At 35.1% G+C, this 27,212-nt stretch overlaps 2 protein-coding genes across 3 annotated transcripts in view; both read left to right on the top strand.

The window, feature by feature from the left end:
• The window catches only part of galnt2 (UDP-N-acetyl-alpha-D-galactosamine:polypeptide N-acetylgalactosaminyltransferase 2), a 180,791-nt gene that overhangs the window by 34,559 nt on the left and 119,020 nt on the right, over window positions 1-27,212 (top strand).
• The window catches only part of cog2 (component of oligomeric golgi complex 2), a 198,537-nt gene continuing 195,225 nt past the window's right edge, over window positions 23,901-27,212 (top strand). Inside the window, exon 1 of the mRNA XM_087277770.1 lies at window positions 23,901-25,260. The gene's annotated coding sequence lies outside the window, so the exon portion shown is untranslated. The remainder of the gene's footprint in view (window positions 25,261-27,212) is intronic.

Raw genomic sequence — 27,212 nt, 5'->3', positions numbered from 1 at the left:
GTGCGACCTGCTTTAGAGTTTTCCAGCTCTTTTCATCCCTGCTTCTAGCAGCACACTCCATTTCCGCATTACTGGATCTGTAGCGACAACAGACCGCAAGGGATGATGGTCAAGCATGGGCTGATGGCAATTGTAGTTTTTCGCTACCTCCCGTTCGCTTCATTCGCCTGAGCAAATTTTCTCAGAAGACCTATAGTTTTACCGAGTCATGCGACTTCGGTAATATCGAAAAAAATTAATATTGCGGTATGACGGTATTTACAATACCGTTACATCCCTAGTGTATTATGTTAAGCGCATTTGAACATCACATATTATTTGCACAGTTATTGAATGGAAATGTTTCTGATTCACGTGTGCATATTCATCTTCAGATGGCGCCTTTTAAAGCAATGTGCATGCAGTCGATCACTCCGATTACATTGGAAAAACCGGCGATAGCTGCAAATTGCGCTTTAATGTTTGGCTGGTCAACTGCATGGTGTGAAAACCCTATATATCTGCTAGACATGCAGACGATCCCGTCTCATACAGCTGCCATTGCACGGCTCAAAGACACTTTGTAGTGTGCAATTTAACATAATTGCCTCTAGGAGTCCCCAATAGAAAGAAATCAAACACACACAAGAAATGAACGTACACCAGGCATGAAGTTGGCATGGACCAACGCACATTCTCACGTTCCTTTTATCGTTAGTAAATCTAAACGTGAGCATGAAACCTGGTGTATGCAAAGTTTTTGTGCATACGCATCGTTGATACATGGGGCCCCTGGTGTGTACGAGCCATTATGTTTTTGGTCAGTAATGCAATTCAATTTAGTGGCTTTTTCCCACTTCTGCCTCAAGAACAAAATTTAGGTCAAGCATTTAGGTCTGATGTACAATTTATTTTATGTTGGCTGGTTAGTTGGTTGCAAAGTGTCTGTAGGTGTTCACTTGCATTTTGGTGTAACCAAGGATTATATATTTTTTGCAACTTAAATTATTACTTAATTTTTTTTAAATGGTCTACTGAAGAAAAACTCATTTAAATCTTAGATTACCTGAAAGTAGTACATTAACATACATTTTTCATTTTTAATGGTGAACAATCCCAAATCCTTTGCTAAATAAACTATTTATGAAACACCAATAATGCATACCATTAAGTTAACATACACTGTACTGTAAATAAATAAATAAAAATCTGGCTTCCCTATCTATTTTTGTTGGGAGAAAAAAAAGTAATTGTTAACTTACTAGCATTTAGAAATTTAGGGGAATTAAACATCAAACAATTAAGTTGCCCATAAAAAATACAAAAACCCTCAAGATTTTAGTTTTCTCTGCTCATTTTAAATAAGTATTAAAAAATCAATTTTATGTGGTCTGGAGGATACTACACACGAGATCTGAGCTGAAGGTTGAAATCTCCTTGTGCTTTTAAATCTCAATTACATCAATCTTTGGCAACTGACTGACCAATCAGAATGGAGAACTAAAAGTAAATATAAATGACAGTATATCTGGCGCTGGATGTGAGAGATTTGTTAATGGAACATGCCCTTGATCTCCAGGCTATTATGCAGGACTATTATGCAGAAATGCTGTGTTTTTGTCAGTCTGGGTCATGCCCTTGCCCACAGCATGACAGAGGCAAGTGTGGATGTTTAGCCTGTATTTTCAGCTGTCTGGACTCCCTCATTGTTTGGGTTGTCAGGCTTTAACGTAGTGCTTCAGTGTTCAGCAGTGGTTTTATTTATTTATTTGTTTTTCTCTCACAAACACTGACAGTTCTCTAAGGAACTCCAAGTAATAGACTAGAATATTAGAGTAAGTATAGGCTAGAAACCTTTGTTTGTTTGATTACAAATAGATGTATTTAAGGCGTGGAAAATTAGTGCCATGTGCATTTTTTGGATTTATATAAAAGAAACAGCTAGATATTTTATTAATTATTTATATTTTAAGGTGAAAATTGTTTTAAGGGGAAAAAGCTCTATCATGAAATGACAGCTTTCGACAAATAAATACATAAAGCTATTTTTCAGAGTACTTCATAATTCATCTAATTTTCAGAGCTTGTGTTGGTAAGATTTTAAAAAGTGTTATGATTAGTACATTTTTAAGTTAACAAATGAATGCTTAGCCTACTTAAAAAAAAATACAGTGTAGTGTTTGTAAATACTCAATTTAAGGTTAATGTTTTTGTTTTTAATGTGATTGAAGTTGTAAATTTGTCCTTTCATGTCAATTATGTTTTAAAATTTGAAAAAAATACTGAAACTCAACGGCCACTTTATTAAGTACACATCAACTGCCAACGCAAATTTCTAATCAGCCAATCACATGGCAGCAACTCCATGCATTTAGGCATGTAAACATGGTAAAGATCTGCTACAGTTCAAACCGAGCATCAGAATTGGGAAGAAAGGTGATTAAAGTCACCAGACGTGGCATGGTTGTTGGTGCATGACAGGCTGGTCTGAATATCTTAGAAACTGCTGATTTACTAGGATTTTTACACACAACCATCTCTAGGGTTTACAGAGAGTGTCTGAAAAGAAAATCCAGTAAGCATCAGTTCTGTGGCCACAAATGCCTTGTTGATGCCAGAGGTCAGAGGAGAAAGGCAAGACTGAGTAACTGTTGCCTTTCAATCAGCTGGAAACAAATAACCACCCGTTACAACCGAGGTATGCAGAAGAGCATCTCTGAACGCAACACATTGATCCTTGAACTGAATGGGCTACAACAGCAGAAGACCACACCGGGTGCCACTCCTGTCAGCTAAGAACAGGAAACTGAGGTTACAATTCACACAGGCTCACCAAAATTGGACAAGAGAAGATTGGAAAAACATTGCCTGGTCTGATGACATTCAGAAGGTAGGGTCAGAATTTGGCACCAACACTATGAAAGCATGGATCCGTCCTGCCTTGTGTCAATGGTTTAGGCTGGTGGTGTTGTGATGATGTGGGGAATTTTTTTTGCCACACTTTAGGCTCATTAGTACCAGAGCATCTTGTCAACGCCACAGCCTACATGAGTAATGTTGCTGACCATGTCCATCCCTATATGACCACAGTGTCTTTTTGATCACATTCTTTTGTGACCACATCTTCTGATGGCTACTTCCAGCAGGATAATGCGCCATGTCATGAAGCACGAATCATCTCAGACTGGTTTCTTGATCATGACAATGAGTTCACTTTACTCAAATGGCCTTTACCATCACCAGATCTTCATCCAATAGAGCATCTTTGGGATGTGGTGAAATGGGAGATTTGCATCATGGATTTGCTGCCCGATGCTCATGTCAATATGCACAAAAATCTCTTAGGAATATTTCCAGTACCTTGTTGAATCTGTCACAAAGGATTAAGGTAGTTCTGAAGGCAAATGGGGGTCCAACCTGTTACTAGTAACGCGTACCTAATAAAGTGGCCGGTGAGTGTAAATTAGAAATACTTTAAATATGTAGAAATATGGACTTATTTACTCTACTGCCTTTACATTTGACCAATTATGCTCTTGATTATGCTTTATCAAGGTTTTCATTTGTTAATAAATGAACTCAAACGTTTGAACTGTATATGTGGTCACCTGACAGAATATAAAGCACATTAGATTGCCATGACATTCACTGACTCATCTTCCCCCCTCTCCCCATACTAGAGGAATGTTTGAAATGCGAGACCATATTCTCTTCCTCACGGGTGAGAAAGTTGAAGTGTGACATTAAATTACTGCACAAGCCACTCTTCAGCCTGAAGTGCATTCACTCTCAGCCATCTTTTCAGGCAACTTATCACATGCTATCACCACTGGTAGCAAGATTTTTTTTTTACCCGGAGGACCTGTTTGGCATTCAAGGCAAAGGGAGACTAATTAAACATGACTGCCTTTATATCGTGAGAGCAGGCAAAAGGTATCACGCTGTTTGAATGATCCAGTCAAAAAAAAATCTCAGGCAGTGCATGGGGCTTTTTTTTTGCACTCCTGTCCACTCGTCTACAAGGTTTTGTTAGAGTAAAGAGCCAGAAGATGTAAGAATTCTGATGTAAAGTAGTCGTGACTGATGAGACTTAATTAAAAAACAACCCAGTATTCTGTCGCATAATGTATTTTAAAGAGGTTTTTAGGAGATAATGTTGTTGTTTACATTTCATATATGCAGTTTATTTGTAAAGACAGTATATACCCCATCAAGAGCAGCCTTACCAAAGACACTTAATCTGGAAACTGTTAAACATGAAATCTGATTTGTTTAGGGTGTATTTTAACAATATTTTCATCGCAGTCCTTTTATATAAATGAAATGCAATATCAAAACACAGCCATGTTCTTTTGACTGATTTGCCTGATATTTTAAAATTGCTGTTTGTTAAATGCTGTTCAATAAGGGATTTAATATAAATATATATATATATATATATATATATATATATATATATATATATATATATATATATATATATATATATATATATATATATATATATAATCTTTAATCAAAGTATTTTTAAGTGTAAAATGGTGTTTGTACACTCAAAAAAATGATATGTTGGCGTTAATTAACTTTTTTTTGTCCACTGGTTCCACGTAACCGAGTTAAGTTACCTTTAAGAAAGAATATTAATTTTAGTGAACTTAAGTTAGTTACATAAAGGTAATGTTATGTTGTTTAGTTCAATCAACGTAACATTTATAATTTAGCTTTAATCAATGTAGTTATTTAAGTTCAATTATTCTAAAATTGATATTGTTATGTTTAACCAAATAAAAAAAACAGTTTCCGTTTCATTGAGTTTATTCAATAGCATTTTTACAGTTTTACACATTTTCCAGCAATAAAATGATTATCAAAATCCAAATACTGTCTTTATCTTTATCTTCACTTATTACAATAAGTTAAAATATCAATACTAGTAAAAATAATAGTAATACAAGTATGAAGTAAATTGAAAACAATAAATAATTTAAAAAATATGCTTACAAAAACATCATAAAATTCACCTTTTATAATAATACTTTTCATATATTACAAAAAACATTCAAAAATAATATTCTGCCTTCAAATGATATATCAAAAATATACTTAGAAAAATTAAGTCTTCTTTTGTAAACTATACTGTGCCTTCTTTACACTGAAAAAGCAGATAACACTTCAGTTGTTCAAAGAAAGATTAACATTTTAAAGCAAAGTAACACGAAAAGCACTAAACCATAAATTAGACCAACCATCACAGAACATGCAATAGCTACACACATTCATCTCTCTGACACTTGCACCATTTATGCACATTTGCACCAGACACTTTCTTACAACCACTCCCTATATCTAAAAAAACAAAACATTGTGCATGAAGTCTGCTTTACACAGGTGTGTGGGCTTGACAAACCACATGTAGAAGCATTCTTAATTCTTAAAATTGTTTGTATAATTAGCACATCTTGGGTGTATCGCCTCTTCCTGTTGATTTGCTGAATGTGTCCTCAATTGTAAGTCACTTTAGACAAAAGAGTCTGCTAAATGTTAATGTAACTACTTTAGATTCATAAGGTGGTGTTGCACATCAAGGTTTGCGCTTCATCATGCCCAGCATCCTAAAAAAAAGTCAGGTAAAAAAATAAAACATTTACCAACAGATCAAAGGTGAAAAGAGGAATTGGTTTAAGAGGAAAATACAAAATGTTTAAAACAATAAAATAAAATAGCTTACCATGTACTCCCTCACTTAGGGGCTTTGAGGATGCATTCACACTTTTTTTTCCACTGGTGATGTTCTAAATGACATGAAATGACAATTAGTAATTTACTAAGTAATTATTAGTTAAAATTACTAGTAATTTTTACTGTACATCATTTTAATGTGTGTATAGGCATCTAAAGGCATAGTACCTGGATGATCCACAGTCTCCTCAGCCAGATATGGGACTTAAGAGGTTGAGCTGTAAACCTGTGAGGGAGAAAATAGATGTGAGTGAGCAAAGATTTAAAATAATAAAATATAATAATATAAATAGCAAACTACTAAACTTAAAAATGTAAACGTGTTAGATGACCAAACAAATAAGCTTACGTTAAGTATGTGATCATGCTAGATGTCATGCTATTTAAGTGTCACATATGCTTGTCAAGATTTTTTTTTAAGTTAACAGGCTTGAATACAATTAGATAATAAATAACAATGTGCCAACATCACATTTTAATTAATATTATGTAAGTTATCAAAACTGGCATTCAAACTTGACAAACTGCTTGACACTCATTTAAAATAAAGATCAAATAAAAAATCAAAACACTTTTATTGTCACATTATCAGCAGCACATGTGCTATGATGAGTGAAAAGCTTAGACTATTCTAACATGACTATTCCTTACTACCAACGTTTGCAACTTTATTCTGGGGGAGTTAATATATACCAAGTATAAAATTTCACAGGAATGCAAAACAAACTATACATTTATCTGTCTATAATGTGGAAAAGACACAGGGAACATGGCAATTTCATAGCAATACTATACACAAACACAACAGAGTATTCCAAGAGAGTACATTTATGATTCAAATGTTGTCACAGCCTCAGTATAAATACATAAAAAGTAAAAAAAAAAATCTTACCTGTGTGTCCACATTGGGGAAAGCTTTGTGCACGTTCTCAATTTGTACTGTAATCTTCATCTTTTGATTCCCATAATATGGCGCCGAGCTGAGAGTGATCGTTGTGGTTTGAATCTTCTTACTTCCTGTGTTGTTTTGAAACTGCGCATGTGCGGATATTACTCCACCTATTGACCAAAATGCAGTACTGCAGAAGCAACACAACTCCCTTGCATTCATGTTACATAAGCGAGCTGTTTAAATGTGAAAACTTACTTTTTCTCATTTTTTCCAACACAACACTTTTATTTTTAATACACAAACATAAGCGAATTGTTTAATTCAAACATATTTACATTCTTTGGACCAACTAAAGCCATAATTCATTTTTTTGAGTGTAGCGAGAATGACAGTTCGAGGTACAATGTTCAGGAACTTTTATCAGTGGATGTTCAAACAAATGTTTTGTCAAGATTGATCGCAAGATGAGTTTAACTCAAAATGAATGCTAAGGTAAACCAGTAATTGTGTTTTATAGCACATAGCTTACCGTGTCCAGTGTGAAAGCCACTTCATACTGGACACAGCTTAATGACAGCTGGAGGGAGAGTGAAAACCGCACTCTGAACACTGCTGACCAATGAGGGAACAATATAGCCTTTTTTTCTGGCTCATACTCAGTATATGTAGTCAATTTCCTTTTATCTCATTTAATATGGTTGACACTGTGAAACTGTATGTAGGGGTAGTTAAATGATTGCTTTGCTTTGGCATTTAAAGGGTTTCTGCTCGTGAATTTCCTGGTGTAGAGTAATTCAGAAATGACCCTTTATTTAATAATTGCTTTGATATTTGGATAAAATGCTGAATAAATTAGGGTTGGGCATCTAAGCTATAATGCCGATCCGATACGCATCTCGATACAAAGAATACGATCCGATATATTAGCGATACATTTGTGACATGATGCGACACGATACGATTTACACCCATATCACGATACAATGCGATAATTCAGCACTAACTAATTAGATCAAGTTTATGAGATTATGTGAAAGAGGATGCTGTGCCATTGAATGAGTTTGATTGATTATTTATAAACCAAGCAAAACCAAGACTTTTTTTACAAACTGGCTTTTCTCTCAGAGCCAGAGTGTCAGTTTACAGTAGAGGGCCATTTTAGAACCTATAGCACATATTATTTAAGTATTTTCAAGATAAACAGAATGTATAAGTGCAATATATATTAAAATATATATATTTGCACTCTTTCAACATAAAGGTTTAGCATTGCACAACAAGAATTGTGATTTAACTTTTCAACTATGAAAACAAGTTTTACAAAGATATATTGTGCCACTGAATATTCAAAACTTAAGGTCGTGAACTAGCAGTGTTATGCTGCTTTGAAACATCACTGTCACTGTAAACAACAGGCTAATAAAAATATAACAAACCAGCAATCTTCTTGCTGTGAGGTGGTCAAACTACCCACTGTGCCACCGTGACACCCATTATTTTTATCATTATTAATATTATTATTGTAATTAAATACAAATTAACAGAAGGAGGTGTTCAAAACCGTCGTTCTCCGTGACACTAGGCTGAATATCTTTGCAGATGAACAGGGCCGGCACGTCCATAGAGGCGACCTATGCGGCCGCCTAGGGCGGCAGTATAGAGAGGGCGGCGTCCGCAACACCCCCCCTTACCACCCGCATCCTCAGTTATGTCCGCGACACCTCCATCAGCGCCCGCTTGTCCTCAGTTATATCCGCGCATAGGGTGGCAGAATAGAGGTCCGCGACACCCGCGTCCTCAGTTATATCCGCGCATAGGGCGGAAGAATAGAGGTCCGCCACACCGGCGCGTCCTCAGTTATATCCGCGCATAAGGTGGCAGAATAGAGGTCCGCGACACCCGCGTCCTCAGTTATATCCGCGCATAGGGCGGAAGAATAGAGGTCCGCGACACTGGCGCGTCCTCAGTTATATCCGCGCATAGGGTGGCTGAATAGAGGTCCGCGACACCCGCGTCCTCAGTTATATCCGCGCATAGGGCGGAAGAATAGAGGTCCGCGACACCCGCGCGTCCTCAGTTATATCCGCGCATAGGGCGGCAGAATAGAGGTCCACTGGAAGATGGAGCTTTCACAACAACACCGTGGCGCCGCTTCTAGTGAGATTTCAGATTAGTCGTACTGCCCGCGTATTTTACAGATGCGCGGCACACTTTTGCAAATTGCATCTGTCCTGTCATGTCGTCCATCCTTAAATCCATAATGTTGCCATACTTTAGATTTAAAACTCAGTGGGGAATAAAATGTTTGTTTTGCTTCTCGCGCTTTCTGAGGGCGCACCACTAGCTTCATCCGCACACCTGATACAGTTGTAGTGTAAGTGTACACATCCGCAAATCCGTTAGGCTTACTTTAAGTAGGTCGATTAAATTATGCGGCAAAAACAGGTTGACAACACTTGTTAATAAATAAAAAATACATTCTATATTAAAAATATAAGCTGTATCTTGGAAAAACCGATGCATCTCGCAAAAACCGATGCATCTCGATTTGCTTCCAAAATTTCATTCATCCTCTGCTGCTCAACCGATGCACTCGCATCGTGCACGCGCATGACCGCGTATCGATACATATCGATTAATCTTCCCATCCCTAGAATAAATGCATGCTTGAGGAAGATATCATCCGTTTTGTTGAGTCATTACTAAACTCTGTATAATACAATGCAAATGAACATTCTTCATTTTTATCTTTACTAGTTTTAATATTGTTTTCGAATGAACGTGTTTGTAGTTGAAGTAATTTCTCTCACACAATGTTTTTTTTTGAGACACTGTTTTTTTTTTTGTTTGTTTGTTTTTTTAGATTAAAGTTATGTTAAACTTATGTAGATGTGTTCTGTCAAACTGTTGTATAACAGCTAAACTGTTGGGATGCACTGAATTTTTTTAATTCTTTGCTGAAAAAAAATTATTATTATTATTATTATTAATCTTAATATTATTTTAAATAATTTGACTTTTAGTAAGACTTAAAATTATACTGATAAAAAAAAAGCCATATAAATAACCACATTTCATTAACGGTCAAATTTTTTTTTTGACCTGGAACAAGTTCACAGCTGCTTTTTGCCAGTATTGCCATGACAGTAATGTAGCACTATTGCAAGGATCAGAAACGAGTGTGCTAAATGCCTTGTTGGCACGTTGAGCAACTTTGTATGAATTGCACATAAGCAAGACTATATTTAAAAAGACTATTTTGAACTTTGAGTCAATTATGCGTTGTAACAAACTGTCTTTATGGTGCACAAGCAATTGAAACAAATGCATTTTATAGCTTATCCCTTTCTGTGTCCAGTGTGAAAGCCACTTTATACTGCACACAGCTTAATTACAGCTGGAGGGAGAGTGAAAACTGCACCCTGAACACTGCTGACCAATGGGGAACAACAGAGCCTTTTTTTTTTTCTGGCTCATATATTCATCCATATTTCTATTTTGGCTGAAAATTCTATGCATCCTTACTAACCTTGCATCTGTGCAATTTTGCTAAATATCAACATGGCAGTCATTACCTATAGCAAATCACTGCCATATTGGTGTATACAACCATTTTGCATAACTTCTTGCTTGATAAATGACAAGCAGCTTTTCAATTAAATGTGTAATGGCTTGTTTTGACCTGTCAGAGGCAATCATTGGGAATTAAGACAGGATGTACTGGCAGTGCTGCAGACCCACATTATTCCCACAATCCACATTGTAAGCTTTAATGGATCTTTCTTGCTCTCTTAACAGATCTTCTGTCTCAATCTCTCGCCTTTCTTTTCCTTTGCTCTTTCAGTCTGTGCTTATTTTCATCATCCATGCTCTGATAGATCAGGTCGGCCGTCACATGTTGTTTACAGCTCTTTTGCCACTGGTCAGATCTTCCCAATTTTCCAGCAAGAAGGCTTTTGTCAAATCCCTCACGCTTATGTTTGGTGACAGCGGCCTGTGGTTCACAGATGTTTCTGAGAGAAAGCATTGTAAGTCTTCAGCCATTAATGCAATTCTTTTGACTGAACAATAAATCTGAGCGCTTCAATGGCTTATCTGTCTAAAACTTCCGCTTCTGCATGCACAATCAAGATGCAATGTTTTCTGTAAAGATTTTTTTTCTATCATACATTTATTTTAGATTTTACTTTTTCCTTTTTATAGAAGATTTATAACTGTGCTGTTCATTGTCAGTGATGTATTTTTTTTTTAAAGAAATGAAAGCTTAAATTCATCAAGAATGCATGACATTGATCAAAAGTGACATTAAAGACACTTGAAAGATTCATCATTTCTACAAAATCATTAAGCAGCAGAACAGCTTTCTACATTAATAGTTAGTGGTGTGATCAGATCTCACACAACAAAATCTTGCAAAATTAAAATATCTTTGAGTGGGTTTGAACATGTTATATGGCTTGAATATCATTCTGTCTTTGTTTGCATATGATAATTCCGAAAGTAAAACTGAAGTGTCTTTCATTAAATTAGATTCATATTAAAAATAGATCCCTTAAAACATTTTAAAGTGCATTTGCAAACTGTTCTTATAGTCATTTTATTTTGTCATGGAGTATTTTGTGTTTGTTGTGCCAAGTGTCTCAAAGCATTCACATTGATAATAATAAAAAATATCATAGCTGAATGTTTTCTGAAGGATAAAGACTCACCGAATACTGAAGTAATGTCTGCTTAAAATTCAGATACAGGGAGCTAAATTAGATTTAATAATGTAAAAAGGGCATAGTAGGGACTTTAAGTAATAACTCTGAGGTGGTGTTTTTTTTATTTATTTATTTATTTATTTATTTTTTTTTGGGTGGAAGGATGAGCTGCTGCTCCACTTTTGGGAGGAGGGCAAAGCTTTTACAGCTATAGTCTTGTCAGTTTAAAAGCTGGCAGTTTTCTGAGCACACAGTATGTACACAAAGAAGTCTGTCAGAGTGAATATAAAAAAAAATCAAGGTTGTCTTTTAGTCAACTGACAAATACTTGCTATGTTGTAGTAAAAACTTTCAAGATCATGTAATGTTTGTTATGTTTGTGAATGCAAACAGCATTTGTGGGGTTTGGTATTTCTTAGTTTAAGGCAAATGGAAAAAAAAGCAGAAAAAATAGCTAGTAGTTGTCAACATACTTCCTCCAGTTGAATGATAACTTTTGAGAATTGCATACTTTTGTATTAAGTTTCTAAAATAGTCTGTTTAAATATGAAAATGATAAATTGTCAGATTTAATATGCAGTAATATGCTTGCATTTCTAGATCAAACATGTAAACATTGGATAAAGTCAGTTAAATTATATATTTTTTATTTTTATTTTTTACATATTTGAGTCAGGCGACATAGCGCAAACTGCAAAAAAAAACAGAAAAAAAAATTATATATATATATATGTGTGTGTATGTATGTGTATATATATATGTATGTATATATATAATATATATATATATATATATATATTTTTTTTTTTTTGCAATTGTTTGTAGGAAAATAAATCAGGAAAACTCACATGCCTCAGTAAAAACCTTCATAATGCAGAAATGAATGGGACTTTATATAAGGTTTTGGTATGGCTAGAGATTCTTGGCTCATTGTCAGACAAAAAATAATAAGAATTGTGAGAAACTGCCCTAAAAGCGTATATATTGTAATAGGTGTGTGGGCTTAACAAACCACCTGTAGAAAAGACATCCTCTCATCTCTAAACGCACATGTATAGCCTGACTTATGTGTACAGATAAGTATCTTATTGTGTAGTTATGCATAGGTTTTTAAAATAGCTCTTATGTCCAAAGTTGTGTTTGGATTTCTGATTAATTCATGTAGCACCGTTGTCCTGCGAGATACGGCATTTTTGTTCCTTTGTATGTCCACACGTAGCGGAATGACAAAAAAAGCTTGATTTGATCTACAGACACAAATTGATAAGGTGTGAGAAATATTCAACATTTTTTAAAATGTTTTTGTCTACTTTAAACTGGAAGAAAATAACAAAAAGCCCAAACTCTTAAAATTGACAGGTGCCTGAAAAAACTGCGCTTTTGCATTTTGCCTGCAGTATCTTGCCTTAATATTCATAAGGTTAACAGTTTAAAAAGAAGAAGAACGCTTCTCAGAAAGGACAAACTTGAAAGGTTAAGGTGCTTCCAGCATTGTTAAAGCAGATCCAGCAGCAGTTCTGTGGGAACAGTGGAGTGGCCAATTTGTGGCCCGGCCTGTCTGTCATTACACGTCCTTGGGTTTCCTCTCAAGAACTGTAATTATGATCAGCTGCCTTTCTGAGCTTTCAGGCAGCAGTCGAGGCTTGAGTTGCAAACTGGTTTCTCGAGTGCTTTTGTACCTAGTTCCCCAGTTTCTCTCAATTCTCCATGGGATGAGAATGAGCTCCATGCAATTTTCTCTGTGTGCACCCAACTCCCTTCTTGAATACAAAAGACCAAAATCAGCTCTCTGACATTAAGGGGAAAAGAGAGTAATCTTTATTTTTTTTTTTTTGTGGTAAACAGGGATGCAAGTAAATAATAAAAATTGGCATAAGTACATAAAATCTTTATTTTATTTATTTTTTAAAAGCTTGGCCTTAGAGCAAATGTGCACCATTATGAGAAACATTTGGGGCTTAAAATGAAGACTTTCCAAGTGCCAAATCACAGTACAGATCAGTGTTGGTAAGTAAATGAAGCCAATTTACTCTCTGTTTGGAAAGGAAAAGCAAAGTACACTCTCAAAGATAATGCTGTCACCGCACAGCAAGAAGGTCGCTTGTTTAAGCCTCAGGTGGGTCAGTTGGCATTTCTGTGTGGAGTTTGCATGTTCTCCCTGCGTTCTGGTGGGTTTCCTCTGGGTGCTCCGGTTTTCCCCACAAGTCCAAAGACATGCGGTACAGATGAATTGGGCAAAATTGGCAAAATTGTCTGTGTATGTGTGTGTGACAGTGTGTATGGTTGTTTCCCTGTGATGGGTTGCAGCTGGAAGGGCGTCCGCTGCGTAAAAACATATGCTGGATAAGTTTGTGGTTCATTCCGCTGTGGTGACCCTAGATTAATAAAGGGACTAAGCCGACAAGAAAATGAATGAATGAATAAATGACACATGCTATATAAATAAACTTGCCTTGCCTCACAAAGATGAAGTTTCACAAACTAATTTTGAGTGGAGCACATGATATAATCGACTACAGCAGATCCTTATCGCTAATTAATAGCTACTCTATCGGAACATTCTAAAATTACTTTTTATATATCCTGCCTGAATTTCATACCCTATCTTCATTTTGGAAACCTTTAACCCCCCCATCCTTCCATTCTCCCTCCTCAATTTTATGATCAGGTGACACAGCGGCTCAGTGGCTGGTCCTGCTACCTCGCAGCGGTAGGGGCAATAGTTCAAGTTCTAAGTGAGCCAGTCGGTATTCTCTGCACGGAGTTTGCATCTCATCCTGTTTGTGTGGGTTTTTCCCATGTTCTCCGGTTTCCTCCCAGTCAAAAAAACATTTGACATAAGCAAATTATAATAACAGTCACAAGCACTTAACGCATACGTACTGAATCGACTCTTATAGAATCACCTTATTAACCAAGGTTTAGGTAAAAAAATTAATCAGGGGGCTCTTGAAAAATACTTGATCTTGGACCCCTTCTAATGCTCATTGTCTGGGTGGGAACCTAGGGCTCATCTATCTCCGAGCTCAGGGTTCTCTCCTGGGACAATATTATCTAAGTGTGAACTCTTGAAAGGTACAAACGTGTACCGTAAAGGTAATAATGTCCTCATATTTGTAGCTGGGGTGCCGGAAATAAACTAAAATAACAGCCTTTAAATTACAGAAATTTCTGTAAATGAACAGAGGTTGAATTACAGGACTTTACCAGAAATGACATAACATTTCTGTACTTAAATTAAATTAATATTCGTTGTTTTACAGTAAATTTCTGTAATTTAACGTCCGTTATTTAACATTTTTTTCCGGCACCCCAGCTGCTGCAATATTATGGATTTTTTTTTACATTTTGGTACAAAAGGGTAGTTTTTGAGAATGTACTATCTCAGTGACAGTGAGTGTTTAAGGAAAGTTGTGACACATGACCCATATTCAGAATTTGAACTCTGCAGATGCAATAAAGCAGCCATTGAATCTAGTGAGCTAGCAGTTGGGGGGTCAGTGCCTTGCTCATGGGACTCACCTCAGCCATGGTATTGAGGGTGTTGAGATTGCAGGTTAATCACTTACTGTATATTGAACCTGTATTCAACACTTATATTCCAACCTGCAAAGTGGGTCCATAATTATCAAGCTTCTCAAAGTGCCATTTCAGTCATACGTGCTGATGATTCATGAAAATTACTCCTTTTTAGTGAAGTATGAAAGCAAGTTATCAAATTTCTAAAAGCTAAGAATCATTTTTACTCTCCCTGTTATTTAAGAGAGCTCCAGAGGTCTGAAGTGATTAGGAGCTGCAAGTAGAGATCGGGACACGTTTTTTTAATGACTGAATGGTGATGCTCTTCCACTTTGTAAAATATCTGGCAATTCAACATTTGGTGCTTCTCTTGTGAAACAACTTGACAAAAAAAAGTTTTATGCGTCTCTGCTCGAGTGTTTGACCACAAATACCAAAAGCTTACTTTGAGTGTGCATTGTAAGCTGAAAACAAAAGTACAGCTTTGTGACAGTTGTTGCTTTAGTGCAGGGGATAACTAAAAGTTGATTTTTTTTTTTTTTTTTTTTATGATTTATTTTTAGTTATTTCCATTTTGTGGGATTCTCAAGGATAATTCCATTCTCCTGCAATCAACACACACACACACCGGTCAGTGCACTCGCATTCTCTTGTGGAATCTTGTCCTGTTGTGTGGGATCGCAGATCTTTTGGGTTGCAGACTGATGAGCATGAATCTATTAGAAGAGGTGTGATGTTTTTATAATATTATAATGTTCAACAGCAAGCAATTAATCAAACGGTATCATTTAGACAGAGTGGGCATCATCATTTGTCAGCCACTTGAGGTTTGTCACTCACCACTATCGGTTCTCTGGTTTAAAGATTTTAAATAAAACATGGTTTAAATCGTGTGAATGCTTCCTTATGTCAGGTGTATATCATAATATATTCTCCTAAAAATCCTTTTTGAGAAATGTGTGTTGAATGTAATTTCTGAGAAATTCACCATTCAATATGAATTATTCTGATTAGATTTTTAAATGAATACAACTACTTAGGTTAGAGCTGCACGATTATGGCTTAAATGAGAATTGGAAATTTTTTTATTTCATTTATTTATTTCTTTTTTGCCTAAAATAAAGATCATGATTTTCTCACGATTCTGTAGATATAAAAATAAAGGTTAATATGAGTGGGCTAATATTATTGTTATTTTCAAACGTGTGGTAAAACAGCAATAGGCTTTGTGTAGCTCTACTGTTGGTTAAAAAGCTAAATTTTGCATAGAATTGGAATGGTGGACTTAAACAGACTTTAGATTTGTCCTGGTCATTAATGCTGATGATAATTCTGATGTTGAGACGTATGCTTACAATGTGTCATTTTCTGCTTAAAATCTGTCACTGATGTGACTTTCGTGAATACAGAAGACTTGGTGGGTATTTTTGCATTTCGGCGGGTTTTGGATTTGGCTTTTTGAGCTGGAATCAGTCAGCTACATCTGGCAACACTGTGCGCTTTCGGTTTCATTTTCACTTCTAAGAGCGGTTCACTTCCCACGCGGCTCCCAAACTATCACTCTGTGCCACAAACTGAATGTTATTTACAACTTTATTACCTGTTATTCACAGCCTATGCAGGTTCAGTTCACTAAAGTAAACTTCATTCAGTCCGCCCGCCCTCCCTGTGGTAACAGCTGACGGTCAGCTCACGTCACGTGTGATTTTGCAATCGCAAATTCATTACATGAAGACAGAAATGACATTTTTGAGGTGAATTATATCTTATTAATACAGCATGTGGCTCTTTCAGCACATTTTTAGGTGTCCACGTTGCTAAACGTATGTAAAACAATGTGAAGACTTGTGCGGCCACCATTGCTTCTCTCCTGAACTTGAAAATATGATTGACAGAATCGTAAAAATGCTGGATTAAGATAGTCTAGGAGGTCGAATCGAGATCGCAATCTTTTTACGGTTAATTGTGCAGCTCTAGGTGATTGGCTAATACGTATCATGTTGCCATCTAAGAATCCTGTTTGTGGCTTAACAACAACAAAATGTCAAGTATCACCTCAAAAACTTAAGATTTACTCATACACTTCACTTAAATTGTTACAGTGATGCATAAGTAACTTTAAAGTGCAGCTTTGAGCCAAGATTTTTTTAATCTTAAGTCAATTTTTAACACCGTTCTTACGAGTAATTCTCAGAAGCTTGATACGTAAATATGAGCCCTGATATTAATCTGTAAACTTGTAATAGTATGTATGCAAAATTAGCAGTATAAACTGTATGTTGTGTATTGGGGTCATAATAGGTGCATCTTATTTTAATTTAGTCAATTCAATTCTTTTTTTATTTGATTTCAGTAATGAAAAAAATAACCACAGAAATCAATTTTTGAATTAGATTTTTCTTTTTGTTTGCTAGTTAGTTGTTCAGTTTTAGTGCATCTGTCAATACCATGTCTTAAATATTAATCATATTGCTCTGTAAGCAAAATGGAAAATTTCAAAAAGACAGTTACGTTAATTGGTAATGTTGTATATTTTGCATATTGTTTTCTAACTTCTAATTTTATCTGTTTTGTATAATAATTATGCATAAAAATTAGTCTTAAATTATCTTAATTTATTTTATTAAATAATTTACATTAAAATTACACTATAATTTTATTTAATAATGAGAAATTTAAATACATTTTAGAAATTAAATGATAATTAGGCAGTTCCATGTGCAGCAAAAAAAGTCACCTGCCATTGTGTGTCAGTCTTAGTTATTTATTTTATCGTTATTTAATGTTTGTGACTCCATAATTCTAAGGAGTAAAAAAAAAAAAAAAAAAAAAAAAATATATATATATATATATATATATATATATATATATATATATATATATATATATATATATATATATATATATATATATATAAATATATATAAATATATATTAATGAGCTACAAAGGTGTCACAACTGACCAAAAAAAAAAAACACCCATCAACTATCCTGGTGTTTTTCAGAGCTGGATGTTGTGTTGTGTTTGTTTTGCTCCGCCCGTGACCTGATTGTGCCAGTTTGGGGCAGTGCATGTCAGACCTCCAGTTCCTCTCACACCTCGGAGACCTGGACAGTGGACAAACACACTGCAGGATTCAAGGCTACACAATTGTCTCATTGAATGTCCTGAGCTCTGCTTGCACTCGAGCGTGACTTCTCGCAGTTTGTTCTGCAGAAGTTTTGCCTTCGAACCATCAGCTGTGCCTCTGCACAATGCATGTTTTTGTTTTTGTTTTCTCCTTGAATTGAAATTCGGAGAGATTTCTTTCATCGACTAAAACAACAGTGTTTATTGAGGCACATCAATATAATTAATTAGGTAATGTTTACTACTGTATATGTACATTTATGCGTTTGAGATGACCTGAATTATTAATGATCAGTGTATTTATTTTCGAACATTGACAGATTAATAAATACTGGAGCAAAAATATGTTGCTCATTGTTTTCATGCATTAGGTAATGTTAACTAATCTAACAAAGTTAGCAGTTTTAATTTTATGCTATTGGAAAGAAAACATCCAAATAATACACTTCTCTGTATTTTAAATTATTTAAAAAAAATCATCTGTACTTAAAACTTTGCTCTAACCATTCATTGTACAATTCAGTCAGAAGCAAATGTCTTTCAATGCAACTGCAACAAATGCAAAAAAATGTCAAATCGCAGCCAATCAATAAACTGTGTTGACAGGCTCTTAACAAAATGACCTTTTGAATAGTTTTATCTTGACTAATTTTAAAACCATTGTTTTTCTATAAATATTTCATTTCTGAATAGGCATGGGACGATGACCGTTTACAAGTTATACCTTGGTTTGGAAAAGTCAAGATTTTAAAACTGCCAACATTTTCTGCTAAACGTTCCTAGGGTATTTGTACAATTTTTTAATTTGTTTTTTTTTTGTTTTTTAGGACAACAGTATCTCTTGCAGAAAAGATATCCAAAGATGATGTTTTAAATTGTAAAAGAAGTCTGTGTTTTTGAAACAAATTAGGACAGCAAGTATCAATAATTAATTTAAATTTAAGTCTGACATGTTTACTGCTCCAAAATATTATAAATGTTTCTAAAAAAAAATAAATTTAGTTCTAAGGGGGATTTTTTTTTTTTTTTTACCCAGACATTTAAAAATAATATTTAGAGCAGTGATTACAATACCATCAAACCGTAATATTTTTATCCATGGCTATCATACCGTCAGAATCTTATACCAGCCCATGCCTTTAGCTGATTTGTGTTTTCTGCTTTATGAAATGATTAAAACAATTTCCTTTTGTAAAAACTTTTAATTCTATAATAGAAGAATAATTTTCTGAAATAGAATTGGTGTAAAATTATTTCGATTAAACCCAACTTTCATATCTCCTAGACAACATTTCATAAAATCTATAATACAGAGCAACAACATTAGGGTGATATACTGTATCTAGTGGTTCAGATGTTTACCCTATTCATCTGTGAGCTATAATCTTTACATGAGTAAAGGAAAGATTTGGTATAATAATCTTGGATAAAAATATTATGGTTTTGCGGTGTTGTGATTTACTGCTCTAATATATATATTCTTTTTAAATGTCTGGGGACTTTTTTCCATTTTGAAGACAACGGCTGTAAAAACAGTGTATGAGCTGAGAAGTAGGTCCGAATTCCAAGTAATTGAAATGGAGTATTCGAGAAGTACCCTGATGATCTACTACTACTGGTGCAATTGTGAAGTGCGCATTCGATGAATACCGTATCCCATGATCCACCGTGAGAGAATTCATGAATGGGAGTGAAGGAGGTGTGTCATGTGATCATGATAAAATGGCGAATGTAGTACGTCATTCATACTACTTTCATACTGTATAGAACGTATTTTTCTATTAGTTGAGTAGTAAATTCAAATGCAGTACCTACTAGTAGGTACCTAGTAGTGGCAATTTCGGACGCAGCCAATATATTTTATTTTGAGAAACGATTAAAGAATTTTGGAACAGTAAACATATCGGACAACAGTAAATATATATAGGACAACAGTATCTGTGTTTTTGAAACTAATGAAGACAGCAGAAGTGAGTTATTAATTTTCATTATTCTGCCTGATATGTTTACTGTTAGGTAAATGTATAGATTTTTTTTTCATAGCAATGTTATAACAGAATATTTTGGCGGTTTAAAAAACCTGACTTTTCCAAACTGTGCTACTTTAGAGAATATGAGATCATCTGTCGCTGAGCCATGACAGCTTTAAAGTTTTTATTTGCTTTATGCAGTACCATTTCAATTTCTTGAGTCAATGAGGATGTTGGAAAGTGACACGACGCCTAGGAAAAAAAGGGCAAAGCCATCAGAACAGCGTTTGACATTCAGTTCATATATAATAGACTGTTGATATTTTGAGGTTTGGCCAGGATCTCACTGAGGCTTTTATGTACAATCTGATAGAGAACAAATGTAAAGGACAGAGAAAAAGAAAATGCACCCATCTTATTTCTCTGCTTCCACCTCCACGATTCAGATCAGAGCATGAGAAAACAGACTCCAGAACATTTGTATTCTTGGTTTGTGCAGTTTTTGTCAACACTACAGTGGCATCTTTACCACCACAGTGGCTCTCGTTTCACTGCCGAAGGTCTTTTTGTGGACCCAGCATATTCCTTTTTACAGGCACAATATAAAACGTACTATTAAGGGATTTATCATCACTATTGTTTGACATAGCCCGCTATTTTGCTCACAATATAGAGTTATGTTTGTGAAAAATGACCCACCTGCACTGAACTGCAGGAATAGGTGTTGGGAAAAGACTGTAGTCGGATTTGGAGGGATTTTCAAGGCTTTGTTTCTCATGAAAAATCTACCCGTGTTCCACTGATACCATTAAATGAAACTGTTGCAAATAAAAAAATTGGTTACAGTTCCTTACAAATACCTGAAATTTATGACAGCATTTGTCATTGTTTATTTCATCATCTTTCGTTTATGATTGAGCAATATGCTGTTTCCTCATACTCAAATATGAATTGTTTTTATTTCAAATTGCATTCGATTTTAAAATTCATATTTAACTCCATTTAATGATGTTGTTCAGTCACACTTTCCAGTGTTTTCAGCGAACCTAGAACACCTTGTTTTCCCTAAGACACACTCTCAGTTGGTCTTCATTTAAGCCTTGTGTAATCGTGTTTTGCTGTTTAATCGTGTCCAGAACTCAAACATACTCCAGAAGGTAGCATTAGTGCTGGGCTTCTATTCAAATTAAGCCATTTGCTTGCGAAAGGACCATAAACTTCTGCTTGCTTTTTTTTTTTCTAGTCTTGTGGTGCAGTATTTTTGTTAAAACACTGAGATCACTAGCTTTAAAGCAAATGCTAATTGACTAGGATTGGAGAAAAGCCTGCAAGAGGTCTCATTGAGTGCCATATAGCTGCTGTTTTTTTACAACAATACATTTAGGAATATTAGGATTTTTTTTAACCTCTATTTTAATTTACCAACATTACTAAGGCAAATAGATTTAATAGTCAAGAACAAAAATATTTAAACAAAGCATATGATCTCTTTATTATAAAATCAACATAAGTGTAAGGAGACTTGATAAATAAAATGTTACAAAGTGTGCGCAATGGTAAAGTGTAATTGCTGAACAATTAAACCTCAAACTGTAAATGAACCAAATAATGATAATAAAATCTAAGCTTTGAAGTGAAGGAACTAACCATCATTATTTAAAAACAAACTACAACATTACAAATTGTGAAGTTAAATGACTTCATTACCTGCTTTGCTAAAAAGTCTTTCAGATGAGGAGCTAGTGGCTGGGATGCACAAGAAAAGAAACCAAAAAGCCACTCTGGCAACATCCTTTTATATTTACAATCTCTTCACTGCTGCTTTACGGCACTCATTTTCATGTGTGTTATTCTAATGTGAAGTGACTAGCGCGAGCGTTGTGCTTGCAGCATTCGGAAAAGTTCAGCTGTTTTTCAACTAGATGTACCTGGAAAATCTAAGCAAATAAAAAAATCCCACACCTCCATTGGGTAAGATAAACCAACACCATAATCTTATTGGCCTTCCTTCCAAGATTTACTCTCGGCAGCCACATTTTAATAAAACTATAGCCTTCATACCTAAACTTCATACTAAACAATTTTTTTTTAATTACTATTGACAACGTTGTTCGGTCAATTAATACTGATACCGATTTTATCGCCCAGCCCTTTACTGCATCGATTCTGAAATGTTCTGAATCCTTTGAGATTCTCTCTTGAATCGATCTTGAGCTTAGTTTTTAGCACTAGTTGGTGCTGTGTGCTTTACAAACAGCCACACTCTATCAATTCTTACACGTACCACTTTTTTGTAAAACAATGATTAATAAACAAAGTTAATAATTCAATGAAAACCTCACAAGTGTTCATAGTGAGCTGTTTACATTAATTTGGTAGAATATAAGTCACCATACAAGTACATTTAATCACTTGCAGTGCATGACCAAAAGCACAAGCGCTCTTCTTAATGCTCACCATTTAAACACTAGCCTAGAGCTCTATTTACTGTTTAAAAAGTTAACTCGTAATCAATTTCAGAGTGAATTGCAACGCGTTTCAAAAATCTAAGGATTGATTTTTGAAGCACAATACATGGAATTATTTTCTTAGGGCTAGTATATAAAATCATTCTAAACATAAAATAGCAGAGTTCACAGATTCCACACCACAGCAAACCAGGGGCGCCCCCAAGGGCCCCACGGCCACCCCTCAGTAAACTCTGGCCACCCCTGTGGCCACCCCTTTGGTCACCCCAATATAATTTTGCTGTTGACATTTATTGATTTAAATTATAAATTCCCAATGTTTAAATCAATAAAATGCAGCCACTAAATTATTGTTGGTGTTACTGAAGTAGCTGATTCATTGTCTCTCCCCCTTAGTGCTGGTTCAATGCTGAATGTTGGTGAAAGCAAACTGACGCATGTGCGCAGAAAACCATTCCTGCGCGCCTCACGCACTCCTGTGTGAATCCCGGTTGGTTGTTTGCATTCACGCCGACAAAATACGCGCCGCTCATGCGCCGTGAAACGAAGTAACAGCCTTTTGTGCAGATGTGAAAAACGACTAAAGTTTATATAATATGATGATGATGATGATGATGATGATGTTACTTTCACTAAGCATGCCTTTAAAGCAGAAAGGAGGGATAATGAGTCAGGGAGGTAAGACTTCATGACATGATTTCTCAGCCATGATCTGGTCTAAGACCACAGATAATTCTATAATACATTTTTTGTATTCTTTAGATTTGTCATAATTAATTTTCATGCAAAAGGTTTCTTAAGTGATCTTGGCATATCACTCAAGTTGTTGTTTTCCAGTAATATTTAGGATTGATTTCTGTTATTTATTCAGAATAATAATTGTATAATAATATTAATTTTATTTATTTAAAATAAATATAAATAAATTGTTATATTTATTGAATAACAAATCTAACAATTCAAGGGAGGTGGGATGTATAGGGTGGTTTGCCCAGGGTGTCATTTAAACTAGAACCGCCACCGCCCTTCCCGATCGTCGTTGACAGCACGCACACACCTTCAATAGACAGCAATGGCTATTTAATATTTACCTTAAGGTACAGTTTATCAATAGAAGAAGCTGCATTAATAAAATGGCTCAAAAAGTAATATGGATAAATGATATTATTAGGTATAGTGAGTGTGTATAGTAATGCCTTTTGTTCAGTTTGTTCATTTGTTTGGGTTATTAATAAACTCATTATTCTTTCATTCATTTTCTTTTCGGCTTAGTCCCTTTTATTAAGCCAGGGTCGCCACAGTGGAATGAACCGCCAACTTATCTAGCACATTTTTACACAGTAGATGCCCTTCCAGCTGCAACCCATCTCTGGGAATAATAAACTCATTAATCTTCATTAATTTTAGACATGGCATATACTGTATGATGTACAATAAAAGCACGTAAAAAGTTATTTATACAGTATATATAAATATACTGTATATATATGTATATGTATTAGGGTTGTAACGGTATGAATTTTTTACCGTTAAAAAAGATAATCGTCTAAAACAATACCACGGTTTCGCGGTATACGGTATTAAATAGTAATTCTCATAGCAAAGACCCTGAAAAGAATAAGAACACGTTTTCTGACTGAACAAAGGTTTTATTTCAACAAACTTTTGAAAGAACCATTTTAATAGAACTATAGAAGTCTTTTATAAAAATAAACTGAAAAATCTCCCATTTTAATAAATTAAATTAGAAGGAATAAACAAGCAAGGTCTTTTAAGATTAGACAAAAATAAACTTAAACTGTCCTTCCTTATAAGCAGGATAAATGGGAGACCAAAAGTGCAATACCAAGTTTATGGCTGTAAACATGTATTTAAAGCGTTGTTTTTTTCAGTCTAGGTTGTGATGAAGAAATGTAAGCATGTTGAGATTTTCAGGACTTAATCTTGACCGCTGAGGTGAGAGAATGTGTCCACTTGTACAATGAACAAATAAAAAAATAATAAATAATGTGTCAAAGTCCAAATAAACATGGTGCAAATCCTCAGTAAAAAAATAGATATAAATATTACTATACTATAAATAGTTACATAACGAAACTAGATTCAATATGGAACATCCTTAGGTTTTATGTGCCAGCATGGATATGGTTGTCTGTGGATATGGATTTGGATGTGGTTGTATGCAATGCAGACAAACAGCTGCACCTTCATTTGTGTCTTTTGAAAACAGCAAGAGCAGCAGTTCGTCTTTGCTGTGTCACTGTTTTGTCATGTTTCTGTGCTGCTGTGCATGCAAAAGTACTTAGTATGAGAATTATTTCATGCAAAACTTTTTTTTTTTTTGCGTTTTATTTAGCCGCGCAGAAATGTATGCCTATCTCTCATTCCGTGTTGTTCAAAAAGCTCAGTGTTGGTCCACAAACAAAACTGAAACCTATGCTTATTGGTTGTGATATAGCGAGTTTGAACCAATCTGGGCATGGAGGAGGGACAATGCATCAATATATCATGTCTGGTTTGTCCGGAGACACAGTGACGAGCGTTTCTTTGTCAAATCAGCGTTGTCAAATTTTGATGACGTAACCGCACTGATTCCGGAGCCTCTGAAAGTCCGCGAATGTTATGTGATACAGCACTGGAAAGCTGAGATTCTCTTCTTTATGCCAATCTTTGAATTGTATGAATCGGATCAGCGGATCAAAAGTTAAGTTTAAGAGCAATACTTATTTTTAGCCGCGGGCGGCTGTCTCGGTCTTTAAGGGTTAAAACCGTTGATATGCAATTGTTCATGGTATGATAATCGTGCACGTTCAAATCGTGGTAAACCGTCATACCGGTATATTGTTACAACCCTAATATGTATATGTATATATATGTATATGTATAACACTTATATATGTATAAGTGTTTTTAAACTAAACATAGATTTTTATTTGGTTTGCACATGTACTTCCTGAATTACTTCAAGGAATAAATAGCAATATTTCAAGAAGAATTAATTAAATGAATAAAAACTACATTATTACATTTACCAAAAACAAAAATATAACATTACACTGAATTCATAATTTTTTTTTGTGTGCCACCCCAAGATTTGGTGCGGCCTCTTCTGGCCACCCCTAAGAAAATTTTCTGGGGGCGCCACTGCAGCAAACACAGAACACTACACAAACTTGCAATCACTTCCAGAATGTTTTTCTTTCAGCTGATTAACAATAACAATGACAGCCAATCAGAATTCATCTTACCATAAAGAGCTCAATCATTTAAAGCAACAATAGTAGATAATAAGATATTGTGGATATATGTAGTGTTCACCATAGAGATGGGAGTAGATAATAAACCATGTTATTTTTTGCTGGTGTGAATGCTAATATATTATTATTATTATATATAATATTATATATTTGTATGCTATAAATGTGCCCTCTTGATTTTATTTTTGACCAACCAGTAGAATCCTCATTTCGATATTGTCTATTTCCAGCTTTTATCAGTGTATTATCTCACATTATGCAGCAGTCAGGCTGTGTGCTGTCTCTTTGCTCCTCTTCTGGTTTGGTATTTCCTCAGCGGGCAGTTAAAGATGAGTGGGCAGGCTTGAGTGACACTGAGGTTGGCCGTTAATGCTCCTGCCACATTCAGCCGACTCCGGCACCTCGCTCCGACTTTTTATTGGGAAATTGGAAACAGTGGGATCGCCTGATGGAATATCGCCGTGTAGATGCTTTCGTGGAGCATGTCTTTAGTCCGGGCCTCGGTAACCATGGTTACAGGCTTCTCTTCTTGCAAGAGACCCTGAGGAGTCATGGCTGTTTCGCCTTGAGCGTAGAGGCTGTATTAAATATCTGATTAGCTTTCATTAGTTTAGTGGCTTTCAGTCATAACTGAGTATTTGCTCAGTTTGTTGTATTTAGAGCGACAGAATGACAGATCACTACTTTTTTTTTGAGATGATTGTGATTTATATGTGATAACTGCAATTCACAATTAAGTTATTATAAAAAGAATACCTCTATTAAAAATGCTTCAGGCTAGCAAAGGATTGACCACAGTCAAAACATTTTTATATAGATGGGAAATGTGTTGCATTCGAGCAGCTGTAGAAAGCTTTTAATCTGTGATAGTCACAATTTTTCCACTACATGTGCGCCACTACATACATTTTTTTTTTTTTACTGAGTTTCAAGAATTGCTAAATTTTTAATGATACCTGGGAAGTTGGTCTGAAGCGATTTCATACTTGTTCTATCAATGCAAGACTACAACTCGTACAGTTTAAAGTGGAACATGGGCTACATTATACCAAAACTAAACTCAATCAAATTTTCCCTTTAGTTTTCCTGTTATGTGACAGATGCAAGAGTTCATAGGAAACCTATGGTCATATTTTTTTGATTTTGCCTTGATCTCTTGAAGTTTATAAGAATATTTTTCAGTTTTATTTAAATGTTTTAGGAGAAAACATTAGTCTAGATATTGAATTAGCCCTGTTTGGATACTCTGTCCCTGTGTTGGCATTTTCACATGATCAGCAAATGTCTATATGTTTGGTATGGTGGTGGCTAAAAGGGTGATTGATTGGAAGTCCACTTTACCACCTACTTTTCATAAATGGCTGACTGAAATGGTTGCTGCTCTTAAGCTTGAAATAATTTGTTTTGCTAGAACAGATGCTTTTAAAAGATGCGCAAGGAAGAGGCCCCAGATTTTCCCTAACTTTTTAGTAGTTGAAAGTTGGGCACTAAAGATTCATGTACAATTTTACTCTTACTTTTCCACTCCATTTTTAATGTGTATTGAGTTTGATA

Source organism: Danio rerio, chromosome 13 (genome assembly GCF_052040795.2).
Source record: "Danio rerio strain M-AB ecotype USA chromosome 13, GRCz13ab, whole genome shotgun sequence".
Taxonomy (NCBI): domain Eukaryota; kingdom Metazoa; phylum Chordata; class Actinopteri; order Cypriniformes; family Danionidae; genus Danio; species Danio rerio.
This window is presented reverse-complemented; position numbering and strand designations above follow the sequence as displayed.